The 15,971-nt window shown below is 43.1% G+C and overlaps 1 long non-coding RNA gene across 1 annotated transcript in view; it reads left to right on the top strand.

Annotated features, from left to right (window-relative positions):
* The window catches only part of LOC123373167, a 106,696-nt gene extending 100,211 nt beyond the window's left edge, over positions 1 to 6,485 (top strand). The window contains exon 3 of the long non-coding RNA XR_006580594.1: positions 6,405 to 6,485. This is a non-coding gene — a long non-coding RNA (uncharacterized LOC123373167). The remainder of the gene's footprint in view (positions 1 to 6,404) is intronic.
* The last annotated feature ends 9,486 nt before the right edge of the window (positions 6,486 to 15,971 follow it).

Below are 15,971 nucleotides of genomic sequence, written 5' to 3'. Positions count from 1 at the left end.
GATATGTTACCTACCCTTGGTACTTTCCCAGGCTTCACTTTCATAATGGTATGAACCATAGTATTAACGGGGTTATGAACCTTTTGTGCAGTGGAGTTTGTCAAGGAGGTGAACAATTTGCTGTTATTCTGCTGAAAACACACACTCATATCCTTCTTGAGGTGAAGAAGGATTTGAACATTTTTTATTAATGTAAATGAACGTGTATGGAGCAGAAGCGAAATGTTTCACATCTTATTGTTGTATAACATTGTTACAGAAAAAACTCTTTATTCACAATCAACATTCTGTTTAGATACAACTGGTCTCCCTAACAGTAACTTCCTCACAAATTTCCACAGGAAAAAACACCCCCTTTGTAGAGAACAGCATGCTGTATACAGCAACTACTCCATGCTGTTTCACTTCTCTGACCCTGTGGTGCCTCCTTAAGACCTATTCAGTCCCAGCCCTGTAGAAACGCTTCTGCTGAATGCGTAGAAACATGTTGGAGGGACACAGCTTCCCTCTTTCTTCCCCATTTTACTTCCCTGTGCACCTGTAGATGAGGGGAACATGGGGCTTTGTGCTGATATTTTTATCCCTATGTGTATGTATGACATAATTTGGCTGTATTTGTGTGCTTTACTGATATGTAGTCTTGTATTTATGAAAAATTAATATAATGATTAACTACTTGTATTGACCTAGCTGGGAAAAAGCACAACAGAAAAAGAATTGATTTTAGTTTTGTGTTGTATGTTACAAACTTTTTTTTTCATTTAAAATATTGGTTATTGGTGAGGAAATTGGGCCCACTCCTACTCCGATTGAAGACAAAGGTACAGAATCCATGGAGCCAGGATCAGTGAGGGACAGATTCCCAAATGCACCTAGTAATGCACAAAGGAGCTGGTTGCACCTCCCTAGCCCTACGGCCCTTTCTAGCTCAGTGGTTTGAGCATTGGCCTGCTAAACCTAGGGTTGTGAATTCAATCCTTGAGGGGCCCACTTACGGACCTGGGGCAAAATCAGTACTTAGTCCTGCTAGTGAAGGCAGGGGGCTGGACTCAATGACTTTTCAGGGTCCCTTCCAGTTCTATGAGATAGGAATATCTCCATATATTATATTATGTCTTGCCTTGATATAGTTTAGAGCAGTTTTGGGGCTGTTCTGAAATATATCAGTTGGACAATCATCAGTTGGGGACTGCAATAAGGCAGTGCATTCTGGCCAGGCCTCTCAACTTCTCAGCTTATTAAGACCCCTCCTAATGTAGGAGTTCACTATGCCAGCACCAGGACTGTTGGAAACTTCCCCTTGGGGAATCCTAAACTGGCAGGATCTGTCCTGTTTCAGGCCCCTTTCTACACCAGAGAAGTGAGGCCAGGGTGGGGTATAAATATTCTCATGTATTTCAACATAAGGTTTGCCTTTGGAAATAAGCTGTAACTTGCTATTAAAGAAATGCATGATTTCTATGCTAGTGTACTTTAATTGTCAGAGAAAAATGTTGTAAAACAATCATACTTCAAATATATCATGTTAAATCTATGGAAGCTATGGGTTCCTTTTGAAACATGAATTACTGGCCCTGAAAAAGATGATTGTGTTATCTGAAAGGAGTACATTTACCCTTCTTATTTGAGCCTCCTTTATGCTAAGCCTTTGTCATTAATTTGAATCAGTGGTTTGTGGTTAAATCTTTTCTGCTGCTTTGGAATGAAAGCTCTGTGTGTGGGAATTATTAGGATTTGAAATTTAATTTTCACTGCTTCAAATCTCTACCACTAAAGTTCTTTCATATTCCTGCAAAACTGTTATAAAGGGAAAAATTCTGCTGGCTATTCAGTAGTCTCCATTTTTGTTTGGTGCATTATGATGTGTTGTCCTGATTATTTGTTGCTTGATGTCTTTTGCTAGCCAGCAGACTAAATGCAGCAGTGAGAACTGAACAAATAATCTCACCATTTTGAGAAGCTGGAGGGAGGTAATCATTTTAGTTGCAAATGATGGCTATAATAAATAATACAATTCATTCGACTAAATTCTTCCTTACAACATGCAGAGTAAAATGGAACTGTCTAAATAGCATGGAATAAGGGGCAATTTTGTTGGCAGAGTTTTGATTTGATTACCATATATATTCCATAGTCCCACATAGCCTGATCCGATCTTAGAAAAAAAACAAAAAACAACCCACCCTCTGCCACTACTGTGTCAAGAAAGTCTGAGCAAAAACAATTTTGCTTTTTTTTTAAATAAGTTCAGGAACAATGAGGATATATAGCCTAAAAATATTTTCCATTATAAAGTGAAGAATATTTTTAAAAAGGTTGCAATCTTATAGATGAACTGTCTGAGACTTGTGTGAATAGTGAGCCTTAAATGCTCTAGAACCTTTGAAGTGATGGCTGCAAAATGTGCTAAGAAAGTAATGGGGGGTAAAAGTTAGGAGAGGATAAGGGGATGCTTGTATAAACCTTGTGATTTGGACTTCGCTTTTAACTAGGGAAAGGCAAACTTTTTTTACCTCATTTCAAACCAACTCAAACACTGCAGGTTCCAAAGTCTGACACATACTGTATTGGATAAATAGGTAGAGCGAAAAACAGAAAAGTAAATCACAGAGACACACGAAAGTAGCAGATGGGAAGAAAGAAAATGTCGAAAGAAAAATGAATATAATAAGCCAGAATTGCCCCATGAGGAAAGTGGGAGGGAAACTGCACCTCCTTTGCCATGGGGGTAGCTGTTCTAGAGGGTATTCATTCCTGAGAGAAGGCCAGGCAGCGGTACCTGCCCTTCTTTCCACCAGAGAGAACAGCTTTAAATGGAAGTTAAGGCTATATGTTGAATTACTGCAATCTTCTGGGTGGCTTAATCCCACCTTGACTGGTCTTGCCCACTTTTTGAATTGCACTGGCTGGCTGCACTGTGTATCTTCTAACCTTCCCCCATCTGGGCCCTGGTCTACACTATGAGTTTAGGTCAAATTTAGCAGTGTTAGATCGATTTAACCCTGCACCCATCCACACGACAAAGCCGTTATTTTCGACTTAAAGGGCTTTTAAAATCAATTTTGGTACTCCTCCCCCGACTAGGGGATTAGCGCTGAAATTAACTTTGCCAGGTCAAATTTGGGGTAGTGTGGTCGCAATTGATGGTATTGGCCTCCGGGAGCTATCCCATAGTGCTCCATTGTGACAGCTCTGGACAGTGCTCTCAGCTTCGATGCACTGACCAGGTAGACAGGAAAAGCCCCACGAACTTTTGAATCTCATTTCCTGTTTGGCCAGCGTGGCAATCTGCAGGTGAGTGCAGATCTCAGCAGCAGAGGTGACCATGATGCAGTCCCAGAATCACAAAAGAGCTCCAGCATGGACCAAACGGGAGGTACGGGATCTGTTCACTGTATGAGGAGACGAATCCGTGCTATCAGAAATCCATTCCAAAAGACAAAATGCCCAAACATTTGAAAAAATCTCAGAGTGCATGAAGGACAGAGGCTATAACAGGGACTCACAGCAGTGCCGCATGAAATTTAAGGAGCTGAGGCAAGACTGCCAAAAAAACAGAGAGGCAAATGGCGCTCCGGGTCAGAGCCCCAGACATGCCGCTTCTATGATGAGCTGCATGCCATTCTAGGAGGTGCCGCTACAACTACCCCACCCATCCCAAGATAGGGAGATGTGTTCCGTCTGTCGCCCCACCACAGTTAGGGAATCCCATTGCAGCAAAGCCATCCACTATGACCTGCACATTTCCCAGAGTCACTACCCTTGATATCAGCAGCTCGTTGATTGTGTTGGCTACTTGAATCACAGCAGCCCCCACAGTAGATTTGCCCACTCCAAATTGATGCCTGACTGACTGGTAGCTGTCTGGCGTTGCAAGCTTCCACAGGGCTATTGCCACTCGCTTGTGAACTGTGGGGGCTGATCTCATCTTGGTATTCTTGCGCTTCAGGGCAGGGGAAAGCAAGTCACAAAGTTCCATGAAAGTGCCCTTACGCATGCGAAAGTTTCGCAGCCGCTGAGAATTGTCCCTGACATGCAACACTATGTGGTCCCACCAGTCTGTGCTTGTTTCCCGGGCCCAGAATCGGTGTTCCATGGCATGAACCTGCCCCATTAACACCATGATGTCCACATTGCCGGGGCCCATACTTTGAGAGAAGTCTGTATCCATGTCCTCATCACTGTCATCACCGTGCTGCCGTCGCCTCCTTGCCTGCTTTTGCTTTTGCAGGTTCTGGTTCTGCATATACTGCAGGGTAATGCGTGTGGTGTTTACAATGCTCATAATTGTGGCGGTGATCTGAGCGGCCTTCATGCTTGCCTTGCTATGGTTTCTGCGCTGAAAAAAGGCGCGAAACGATTGTCTTCTGTTGCTCTGAGAGAGCGACTGATGATATGGCTTACAGGGTTGTCACACAAAATGACATCCTCAAGGATTGAATTCACAACCCTGGGTTTAGCAGGCCAATGCTCAAACCACTGAGCTATCCCTTCCCACGCTATTCACAGAGGGAGGGAAGGGGGAGCAAATGAATACAAACCAAATCTGGTCTCTTTATTGTTTTGATCCACTCCATCTCTCTTATACATTTTAGGCTGGCAGCAGACAGTGCAGTACGATTGCGAGCCGTCACATCGTCTCCTGACTGCTTGCCAGAAGATGGTGCAATATGACTGCTGGCCATCATTGTCTCCCATTTATGTCCAGGCGCCCCCGACCAACCTCACCAAGGTCGGCTAAAAGAGCACCCAGGAGACGACGACGATGGCTACCAGTCATAATGCACCGTCTGCTGCCAAAAGGCAATGAATTGCTGCTGTGTAGCAATGCAGTACCATGTTTGGCAGCACCTAGGAGACATATGGTGACGGTGAGCTGAGCGGGCTCCATGCTTGCCATGGTATGTCATTTGCACGGGTATCCCAGGAAAAAAGGCGAGAAATTATTTACTGCCATTGCTTTCACGGAGGGACGGGGAGGCCTGATGACATTTACCCAGAACCACCAGTGACAATGTTTTTGCCCCATCAGGCATAGGGAGCTCAACCCAGAATTCCAATGGGCGGCGGAGACTGTGGGAACTGTGGGATAGCTACCCACAGTGCAATGTCCGGAAGTCGATGGTAGCCTCAGTACTGTGGACGCACTCCACCGAGTTAATGGTCTTAAGTGGGGACACACACAATTGACTGTATAAAATCGACTTCTAAAAAATCAACTTCTATAAATTCGACCTAATTTCGTAGTGTAGACATACCCTGAGGCACATAGCCTGAAGGCAGCAAAACCTGATCAATAAATCAGGCCCTTTTAACATACACACAGAGCTCTAGCTTGTGCTAACCACCTCTTAGAAGTATAGTTAGATGATTAAAAAAAATTTTTTTTTCAATGAAAAATAGAAAGTTTTCAGTCTTGAAAATGTAAAATGTTTTGTGTTATTTCAGTTTTTACATTTACTTCCCCTTTTCTCATTAGTTCCCCATTCACCATTTCTAGTTGTAAAATAGAAAAAAGGAAAAGAGGGGGAAATGAGAGAGAGAGACAGAGGAGCGATGAAGGGAAGAAAAACTGGAAAATATTTTGCAGACATTTTTAAAAACATTTTCGTTTTAATTTCCACAAAAATGACTTACCATTTTTCGAGCAGCTCCACTTATGGAGTTTGCTCAGTCGCTAACAGGGAGCAGCAGCTTCGCTTTGGGTAGAAACTGTTTTGGTTTTAAATTTAATCACTCTTAAAGAGAAATAGGTTTAAATGATAGGGAAAATTGTTTACGAAATCATACTAGTTTTGTAAACCCTCGGAACTCAAACAATATTTTACCAAGCCAGTAGTCTTGAACTGCACAAGGTTTGCTTAGCTCTAATTTCAGCAGTGGGCTCATTTTCTCTCTTGCCTTTGAAGGACTCATGAGGTACCATTTCAGTTCAAGAAAATAGGTTTTTAGATATGCTTTTGATATGCTTTTGTAGGCATTTAGGGCTAGATCCTGAGGGGTCCTTGCTCAATGGAGGCAAAGGACGGCAAGCAAAAACTCAGCTGCTCTTCTACCCTGCTCTTTTGTATGGGTAAGTAAGGACATCTCACAGTAGCACTGCCTGAAGGGCAGAGGTGATGAACAGAGGAGAGAAACATGATCCGTCCAAATGGACAGTATAGTAAGAGACTGTGAGGCATGATTTGCCTGAGACAATCTCTCCAGTGTTCTTTCTGGGATAATGGTAGTTAAGCACTGTGTCCTATTCAGAGCTCTGGTTTAAAAGCCACAGTCTAGTCCTTACTGTATTATATCAAAGTGTAAAATACAGCAGAACATAAAATGCTTACCAGTGTATGTGAAAATGTCCTCCTTATGGCACTGTTTTGTAGAGTTGGTCAGATTCGTTCTTTCTTTTGTAGGATCAAATACTGGCCACAACTACACGAGAGAACAGCATAATATTATGATGTAGATTGCAGCAGAGCCCATGAGATGCGCCAGTGAGTTCAGAATCTGAGAAGTTCAAATACTACTTGCATCTTTAAAAATGACTTAAGTGTTGCATAGCCCTCATGCTGGCTTTTTGCAAAGGAGCAAATTACACCCTCTTTGAATTTCACAAACTGTGTGTGTGTGTATGTGAGCTAAAGTGAAAGAATCAGCATTCTTGCCCAGATCTTCTTGCCTGCTTCAATCTATTGTACCTCTATTTCATCACAGCAAATGCAAGTGATTCTGCCATTCTTGTCCCAGACTCGCATCAAATCAGGACTGGTGGTATAAGTCTCCATGCAGCTGCTGTTGTCAGTGTGATGCTTACAGCGAAAATCAGTGCTCAGCTGCTTCTGGTTTGTTACAATATTTGTCAGCTGTGGCAAAGGGATTAGCATCCATCCAGGGTTCTTAAGACCAACTGTAGTGAAAATACAGCAAGAACGTGTTAGCTTCAGGAAATGCCAGAAACAAAACAAAGCATAGGGGCAGGTGGGAAAGTGTGTATGTATTTTTTTTTAAGCAGGAGGTGGGAGAGATGCAAGATGGTATAAAACAGGTGGGATTGAAGGAGCAAGCAGTGGCACTATTAGGGACAAGGGCAAATCAAATTTCAGTTTGTGTTTTTTTTAAATATTGCCATTAGTGAAAACTGTGAAAGATCCTAGCTAAATATATTATATATGCAACTGAAACCAAAAGCTGCTCCTGGACGGCAGTGAGAGGTGGCTGCAGCTGACAGACACTATTTCTCTGAAAATATTCTAGTTTTTGAATATTGGTGGCAGCAAGCATGTGTGGGCATAGGAAAATTTCAGTTATATAACAATTTTAAAAAAAGTCAGTCACAAGGAGGAAAAAGACCTAAGAAGGTCCATTGGGCTTCTCGGCTCTTGTCCCCAGCTTAATCTTTGCTTTATAGGTATTTGATTCTTATTTCCTATTAGTTCTGTAATAACCTGATTATTCAGTGTTCTTGTGAGCCCTGATAGGACTTTTAGCTGCTAGGATCCTGCATGTCTCCAGTCATTTCCTAACAGAAACTACGTAAATTGTAGTCAGCAATTTGAATAACTTTTTCTTCCATGTATTTACAATATCCACATGGAAAAGGCATATGTGTTCCATATGCTGAACACTGAGAGTATGCCATATCTTATATACTTTTATATAAGTTACATAGATATATGGACTGCAATAGAAAAAAGGAGCCAATTTCATATTATTTACATATGAGTCAATATACAACCTCCCACAAGTCCAATATGTAAAACATGGTAGCATTTGTATGATGTACATTGCATATATATATTTTTATTTCACATGGGCACATATAGTCTTCCAGATGCTGTGTTAAAATTAAGATTTCCTCTCATATTTAACTTATTTTAATGGAGTAAGTTAATTTTACTCTCGTCTGAAAATGGGGAATTCCAATTGTGCTAATTTTCAGTGCTGTCCGAAATACCCTCTGTGCATTGTTATACTAACTGACACACTAGAGAAACTCCTGACAATTTCATGTATTTTCTCTCCACCTGGATAATATGTTCTGCAGCCTGTCTTGCTTACAAATTATATTTAGAATGTTTCGTTTTCCAAGTGCCGTATTTATCGGCGTATAACACGCACAGGCGTATAACACGCAACTTCATTTTAAGGGGGAAATTTCAGGACAAAAACTTAAATTTCAAATAAAGGACTTTGAACTCCCCTACCCTCTCTCCAACACCCCCTCCCTGCCCCCTTACCGCGCTGCCTGGACGTGGCCGGGCCAGGACAGGAGTCACGCGGCCGGAGGATGCAGCGGGAGCCCAGCGGCCGGAGCCAGGTGGCTGGCCAGGTGGAGCCAGGGAGGGCTGCGGCCAGAGCTGGAGCCGGGCAGCCGGGGCCGCCGCCACGCGCTGCCGGAGCCCGGCCTCCTGGCAAAACAGCAGGGGCGGCTGGAGCCACGGGGCCAGGCCGGGCTGGAGGTGGGGGGCCGTGTCCAGAGCCGAGCATCCCGGTAGGTGGGGGCACGGCAGGGCCGGGGGGGGGGGTGCGGCCGGAGCCGGGCGGCCGGGGAGGGGTGGGGGGGGGTCGGGGACGCGGGGCCGTGCCGCAGCCGGTCAGGGTCGGGCGGGGACCGGGACGGGGGGGGGGCAGGGCCGCGAACGCGGGGCCGGGAACGCGGGGGGGGGGCGCGGCCAGGGAGGGTCGGGGGGGGACCCGGGGACTGGGGGGGGCCAGGCAGGGCCGCGGGGGGGGGGATGCGGCCAGGGAGGGTCGGGCGGGGACCCGGGGGGGCGGGTGGCCGGGCAGGGTCGCGGCCGGGAACGCGGGGGGGGGGGTGGGGACGCGGCCAGGGAGGCCGCTGAGGGTCGGGCGGGGACCCGGGGCCGCGGGGGGGGGGGGGGGCCGGGCAGGGCCGCGAACGCGGAGCCGGGAACGCGGGGGGGGGGAGGACGCGGCCAGGGAGGCCGCTGAGGGTCGGGCGGGGACCCGGGGCCGGGGGGGGGGCCGGGCAGGGCCGCGAACGCGGGGCCGGGAACACGGGGGGGGGGGAGGACGCGGCCAGGGAGGCCGGTGAGGGTCGGGCGGGGACCCGGGGACCCTATTGGAGGTTACTGTCATAGCTCCCAAGGTTATATCGGCGTATAACACGCACACATCATTTGCCCCCTATTTTCAGGGGAAAAAAGTGCGTGTTATACGCCGATAAATACGGTAAAGACTTTTCTTCATGCTGGGTGTTGCCAAAGAAATGCTATTTTTGGTCCTATTTGGTTTGTTGAGTTAATCCCTCTCTACCTACTGCTGCCAGATTCCATTGTCTTTAATCCCCATGTAATATTTGAAATCTAGTTTTCAACTTGGCTACCAGGACCCATAGAGTTTTAGTGTGGTCAGACATTAGCTGGTCAAGCAGCCAGCAATTATTCCTGCTTTCTTTTCGCTGACTCTTCCGTGACCTCCTCATAGTTAACTATGTTTTACTCCAGCAGTGGCCCCAGGCAGCTACATGTTTGGAATTTCCTTTTCCAAGCCTAAGCAGCATAGCTTGACTTAATGTACAAGAAGCTGTTGCACAGCAGCACTTTAATCCGATGATTTACTCAACTGTGTGTCCATTCTCTGTCACCTGTAGAAATGTTTCTTTTGCCATGAGAAATGTTCCGATACCTACCACAGACTACAGAAAAGCAAACAACCAAAACAAAATATACTGAGCTTGCTGAAGTTTCCAAGTAATGTTTAAGAAAAACTTCACTACTTGTTTTCAAATGGATTTTTCCTTTCAGAGTGTTGTTTTCCCATTTTCAGCATTATCATCCTTTTTTATCACTTTCTTTCTTTTTTTATCCTTTTAAACCAGAACTTCTTTTCCTTTGGCCACATGCCAGTGTTGTTGTTGTGTTTTTACTCAAGCATACTCCTACTGAATCTAGTGGGAATTGACTTCAGTAGAAAGAATAAAAACTGACTAAGGACTTTGTTTGCTTCCACCCCCCTGTTTTCCTATTGTTTGTTTTGCCTGTATAGCCTCCAACATGGAAATTGTCTTACTATTGATAATCTGGTTGCCTCTAAACCTGCCTTTTTTTTTACACCTGTTTTTACACCTTTTAGTGCCACTGGCTTATGTAAAAGTATTGTGTAAACCCGCTGAATGTATATTCACATGAGAAAGGATTGTAGAATGGAATCAGGCCCTTCTCTGCTGTATAAGTTCCACTTCACTATCTCTTTCAGAATGGTTTTAACTTTTACATTTTGTTTTTCCTTTTAATGATTTATCAGACCCAGCCCTCATCTCATATTATAGACTAGGGACAGGTCTCCAGATGGTGTTAATCGGTATAGCTACATTGAAGCCAAAACTACACTGACTGACATTTGCTGAAGATCTAGTGGATCATATTTTTTATAAGTACCAGCAGTGACATCTTAGTTCTTGCAATGTTGATATCCATTCCAGGCAGTCTCACTGTTTGCATAGATCTTTTCTGCAGTGGTGGAGGAAATGTGACTAATAAAAAGGACCTCTCAAGTGACCAAGGTTCTCCCTCTCCTTTGTTGTCTTACATCCATCCTGCAGTGTCCCTCTTCTGCTGAAAACCTGCAGCAACATATAACCCAAAACTGTCAAACTGATCCTCTTCTTTTCTGGCTGTCCATTCTGGGTGGCATTTGATGTCTTCCAGCATCATTCACAGTCACTGAAGAGCCTGTGAAAGGAGTGGAATTACTTTATGGCAAACTGCTAATTTCCTTTCCAACAATTAACAAACTAAAAGTGAGGAATTACTGTTACGTTGTCTCTAAACATTGCTTGCTAAATGATTTAGTCATTCTACATCAGTGTTGAAATAATGAGAATATTTTAACTGGGATTTGTGCAGTTATTTTTATCTAGCAAAACTCTTATTTTTAAAAAATATTTCTGCAAATTATACCTGTCGCTGATTGGAGGACTCGGGTCTCTTTGGCTCAAGGGCTGAGAGGCTTGTTGACAAGAAGAAACAGTCTAATGAAAATTAGGACTGATCAGGGCTCTTTGTTCTATTTGGGAACCATAAATGTACCTTCTGCTCTTTTTTCCCTCTTTTGATAATGTTCTGCCTCCACAGCAAATTATATAAGTAGTAAACAAAGAGCAACATCCTTATGAGCAGAACATAATGTAATGTCAGCATTAATGCTCTGGTACAAGCCTCTAATATGAATAGCAGCACCTTCCAGTAAAAGCTGTATAATTGATCTAAAGAAATCTTTCATTCTGCACACTAACCCATACAAAAACAAAAAACACCCCCACCCTCACCACCTTCAAACAATGAATTGTATTGAAATAGAAAAATAGATGAGGCAGGACTGCCAAATTATTTATCTTTCATTAAAAGAGAAAATAACACATAATTATCTCTGCTGTATGAGTACATTTGCTGAAAGTTGGCAAGGAATTGAGCAATAATAATCATAAGACTATGCTACCCACAAGCAAGTTGAATCTAACTAGCTGTTTTTAAGTAAAATGTTAGAACAGGAATACCGAACAAGGAAAATATTCCACTAAAAGTAGTCATTCGGTATGTCCTTTTCTATAGTCTGAGTATAGTCAAAAAAGGGATAGCAATTTACTTCATAGCCGGAAAGAGCTACCCATAGTTTTGAAGTAAACTTATAAGTATGTATGTATGTATATATATAATATATATGTATGTATATATGCTAATCAGTGAACAGTTATAATACATCTTTGTAGTGTGCCAATAAACAAATAACAATTGAGCTGCTTTTTAAATGAAAGGAATCTGATGTCTTGAAATTAAGCAGGAATGTGATGACTTGTGATTTTATTCATACATTTTTGAAAGATTAAATAGTGTGTACAGGAGAAAAATACCAGATCAGGATTTGCATTTCAAAACACCCCATGCTTTCTGTTCTCAGTTTTAAAAAAATCTAGTCTATAGTTAGTCATAAATTAGAGCAGCATGGGGTGACATTCAGTGTCTTCCCCAAGCCTGCAAATCTGTAATTTGGAGTGTAGTCACCTTAAGAATTGGCCATTCTATATAGTTAGTATATGGGGTTTTCATTTTCTTCCCCATTATCACTCCATTGACATTTGTTGTAAGGCTATAAATATCTAAAAAGCTAGAGATGCTTTGCATAGTTTAAATAAATGAACACTTGCTTCTTTCTCGCCTCTTTCAATGTGCCAGGCATGCTGTTGTGTGCTATTTCTCTATGCTGATGTGTGCTACTGGTAGCTTAACAGCTCAGTTTGGAAACTTTGTTGCACAATCCTTCCAAAACAGCAAATTACTAAATTTTCCCTCTTCCCTCTGCAAGACTTTTCTCCTCATTCATTTCAAAGTGAGGCCAAGGAAGCCATCAATCACATGACTATCCATCTACATATCAAGTAATAACAATAGCAGAATTCACTATTGTCCTGACATAAAATATGGAAAACTATTTCTGTTCCTGTTAGGACTCTAGGAATTGCCATAGCAAAAAAACAGAACGCTTTGATGATCCATTTAGCCCAAACACCTCTCTGCCAGTGACCTATCTTTGCCCTTGTCTCAACTACAAAATTAAGTCGACCTAAGTTAGGTCGAAATACAACCACCACAATAGTAATTGCAGTTTTTCATGTCCATGCTAGGTCTTTCTGTCAGCAGTGCATTTCCTCACCAGGTGCAGTTCCACCTATGTAACTGATAATGTGGGGTACTGACACCCAGGAGACCCACTGACGAGGCCAGCAGGTTGTCCTAACTACATTGCCCTAAGCGCTATGCCACTCACGGAGGAGGAGTTAAGTCAATGGAGTGGGTGACTTACATTGGTGGAATCACCACTGTAGTGTAGTTACTTGCAGAGTGAGGGCTTGGCTACACTTGCAGATGTGCAGCGCTGGGAGTTACAGCTGTCTTCGTACAGCTGTGTAGGGAAAGCGCTGGAGTGTGGCCACACTGACAGCTACCAGCGCTGCAGTGTGGCCACATTTGCAGCATTTGCAGCGGTGTTGGGAGTGGTGCATTATGGGCAGCTATCCCAGCGTTCAAGTGGCTGCAACATGCTTTTCAAAAGAGGGGGGTGGGGTGGAGTGTGACAGGGAGCATGGGGGAGAGAGAGAGAGAGAGAGAGTGGATTTTTGGAGCCGACACTGTGTCAGCTCCCTGCCTTGCAAATTCTGACCATTTCCCCGATGCCTCATTCACTCTTAAATGCAAACAGCCTGCAGACCAGATAAGCAGCTGCTCCGACGGACTCCCTTCCCCCTCCTCCCCGTCCCCACCGTGCTGTTTCTCTCCTAAAGCAAACACTAGCTGTAGACATTCATCCCCCTGCCTGCCTCATTCACAGCAAACAGGAGCTGTGTTTGTTTTTTAGATAAGCAGCTCCGGGAGCCCCGAGTTCACAACAAAACAAAGAGAGGCATCATAACAAAACAAAGAGTTCTTTAGTTAAAAGTATTATGGGAAAATTCTGCTGGAGGCCAATTACAGCGCTTTTGGTGGCCACACTGGCGGAGCAGCGCTGCATCACCAGCGCTGCAATAGTTATACCCGAGGCAGAGCAGGAGTACAGCCAGTGCTGCAGCCAGGGAGATGCAGCGCTGTATGTGCCTTGCAAGTGTGGACGGTGTGTAAGTTGCAGCGCTGTAAACCCACCACCAGCGCTGTAACTCTCCAGTGTAGCCAAGCCCTCAGTTTGACATAAGCTGCCTAATGTCAACCTGACTCTGTAGTGTATAGGCGAGGCCTTAGATTCTTCAGAGGAACGTGTAAAACTTTCACAGAAGCAAAATTCGTCATGAGTCAGGCTGGTGATCAGTTCTGCCCTGAAGTCAATGGTTTTGCATCTTTTTAATGTAATTTCCAAAGGATGGAAGCTTCTTCCCACATTTATAATCAACATTTATTTTTTCCTTTTTCAGGGAAACTCCCATTGAGGTAATTGGGTTTGACTCACAGTGTGTAAGAAACCAGCGAAAATATATATATATATTTCTAAAATGAGCTTTGAAGAGGAATTCCTTAATTTTTTTACTGGGTTTTGGTACTTTTCATTTCTTTGTTTATTATTTTTCTATGGAATTAGGTTAGAATTAGAGTTGTTTGTGAATTTTTTGATGAATTTTTTGTCAAAAAATGCTGATTCATCAAAAAGAACAATTTTTACTGGAAAAGGTCAGTTTAGATTAATTGGTTGACTTGAAAATTTTTGAGGAAAAAAAAGATTCCAAATTGTTGCAATGTTTCAAATTTGACATTTTCTACATGGAAAAATTTTCATTTTCCAGTTTGAAATTAATTTTCATGTAGAAATCTAAACAAATTATAGTAAAAAAAATAAATACAAATAAACAAAATTGAAATTGGAACTAAATATTTCCAAAATTATCAAAATGAAAGCTTTCAACTGACCTGAACCAAAATGTTTTTCAGATTTTCAGTTTGTGAAAATTTTCAGATTTCAACTTTTCATCCTGATTCAGGATGGGAGAAGTTTTTGAAATCTCTGAAATTTTTGTGAAATGGGAAAACTGTTTCCCACCCAATTCTGGTTTATGTGGCTTGGTTTTTTAATATGTAACCCTCTTACATAGCGAAGTTATAATGATAAATTTATGACATATTCATTTCTATGGCAACTGTGATGCCACAATTTTCAGAAGTGACAGTGATTTTGGGTTCCTGAGTTTTTGAGATTCAGAATTGATCTTCAGAGAGTGCTGAGCATTTGGCTCCAAAAAATCCTGCCCCTTTAAAGTGTCTCAAGTTGGACACTCAACATTTGAAATAGACAAAGTCACTTCTGAAAAATTTTCTGCAAGAAAGGCAATTGTTTCTTGTATACATTTTTTCTCTTTTTACCTTTAAAAGGGAGTTCGATTTTCTTTCATGTCCCTTTCTGTGTTCTCTACATCTCCGACCACATTATTAGGGTTCATTTATAGATAAATGAGTAAAATAACATAAATAATATGGGGAGTTTAAAATGATCTTAGTGTGTGGGAGTCATATATGGCAAAAACAATAAGCTCTTCAGGGTATGGACCATGTCTTCCTTTGTGCTTGTACAGTGGCTAATACAATGGATCCCTGGTCTCGACTGGGCTGTGGGTGCTAGCACAATTCAAATAAATAATATGAAGCCTTTTCTGATCTCAGATCTACAAGTTAACAGCAATAAAAAGCAGAACATGCACATAGTGTATTTATTCGTCCTCGTTGGTGCACAGGTTGAAATCTGCACACCCAGCACCAATAAAGCAACTGCAATGCAGGGGAAATAAGTCCCAGGAGAGGAATAGAACTACAGTTGTCCTCCACTGGGTTTCTTCTGAGCTGGTTCTTCTTTAGGTTGTGGCTGGAGCTCCAGAGAAGCTCTCTGCAGAAAATTTGCTGAATCAGTCAGTCTCCTGAGGGTCTTTGCCATGATGACCCCTTTCCTAGGCCAGCCACAAATATTTTGGAAGCTGACCATTGGCAGAGTGAGGAATGTGGGTAGCTTGTGCCATTGCTGTTGTTTTCCAGGAGAATGTCCCCCTGCTGATGGACAGCCTGGGTCCCTGTTGGCAGCAAATTTGGCATAGTATGTGTCTGAGAGAGAAGCAGCTGCCTCTGCTAACAAACATGGGTGCACCACTCCCCTGAAGTCCTGATAATTATTGCATTTTCCTGTTTACTGACACGTTGTGTGGATCAAATCCTGGAGCCAGTTAGTCACAGTGGAGTTTGCTGGTGCAGAGAGGTGCAATTTGCAGCTCCATATCTTCACCATCAGTGTGGCTGATTGTGGCTCTTCATGTACAGCCTCTAAAGTGATCTCAGTTATCCTCAGGGTATACATGAGGTGGTATGTAATTCATGGTGAAATCTTGTTCTCTGGCACACGAAGGTGTTCCTGCAATGATGACAGCTTCATTTAGCATGACTGTATACTTGAACCTGGCTACCTATACTTTAAATATCCAGTTCAAGAGTAAAGTC

The sequence above is a fragment of the Mauremys mutica genome, chromosome 6 (assembly GCF_020497125.1).
Source record: "Mauremys mutica isolate MM-2020 ecotype Southern chromosome 6, ASM2049712v1, whole genome shotgun sequence".
NCBI classification, from domain to species: Eukaryota; Metazoa; Chordata; order Testudines; family Geoemydidae; genus Mauremys; species Mauremys mutica.
This window is presented reverse-complemented; position numbering and strand designations above follow the sequence as displayed.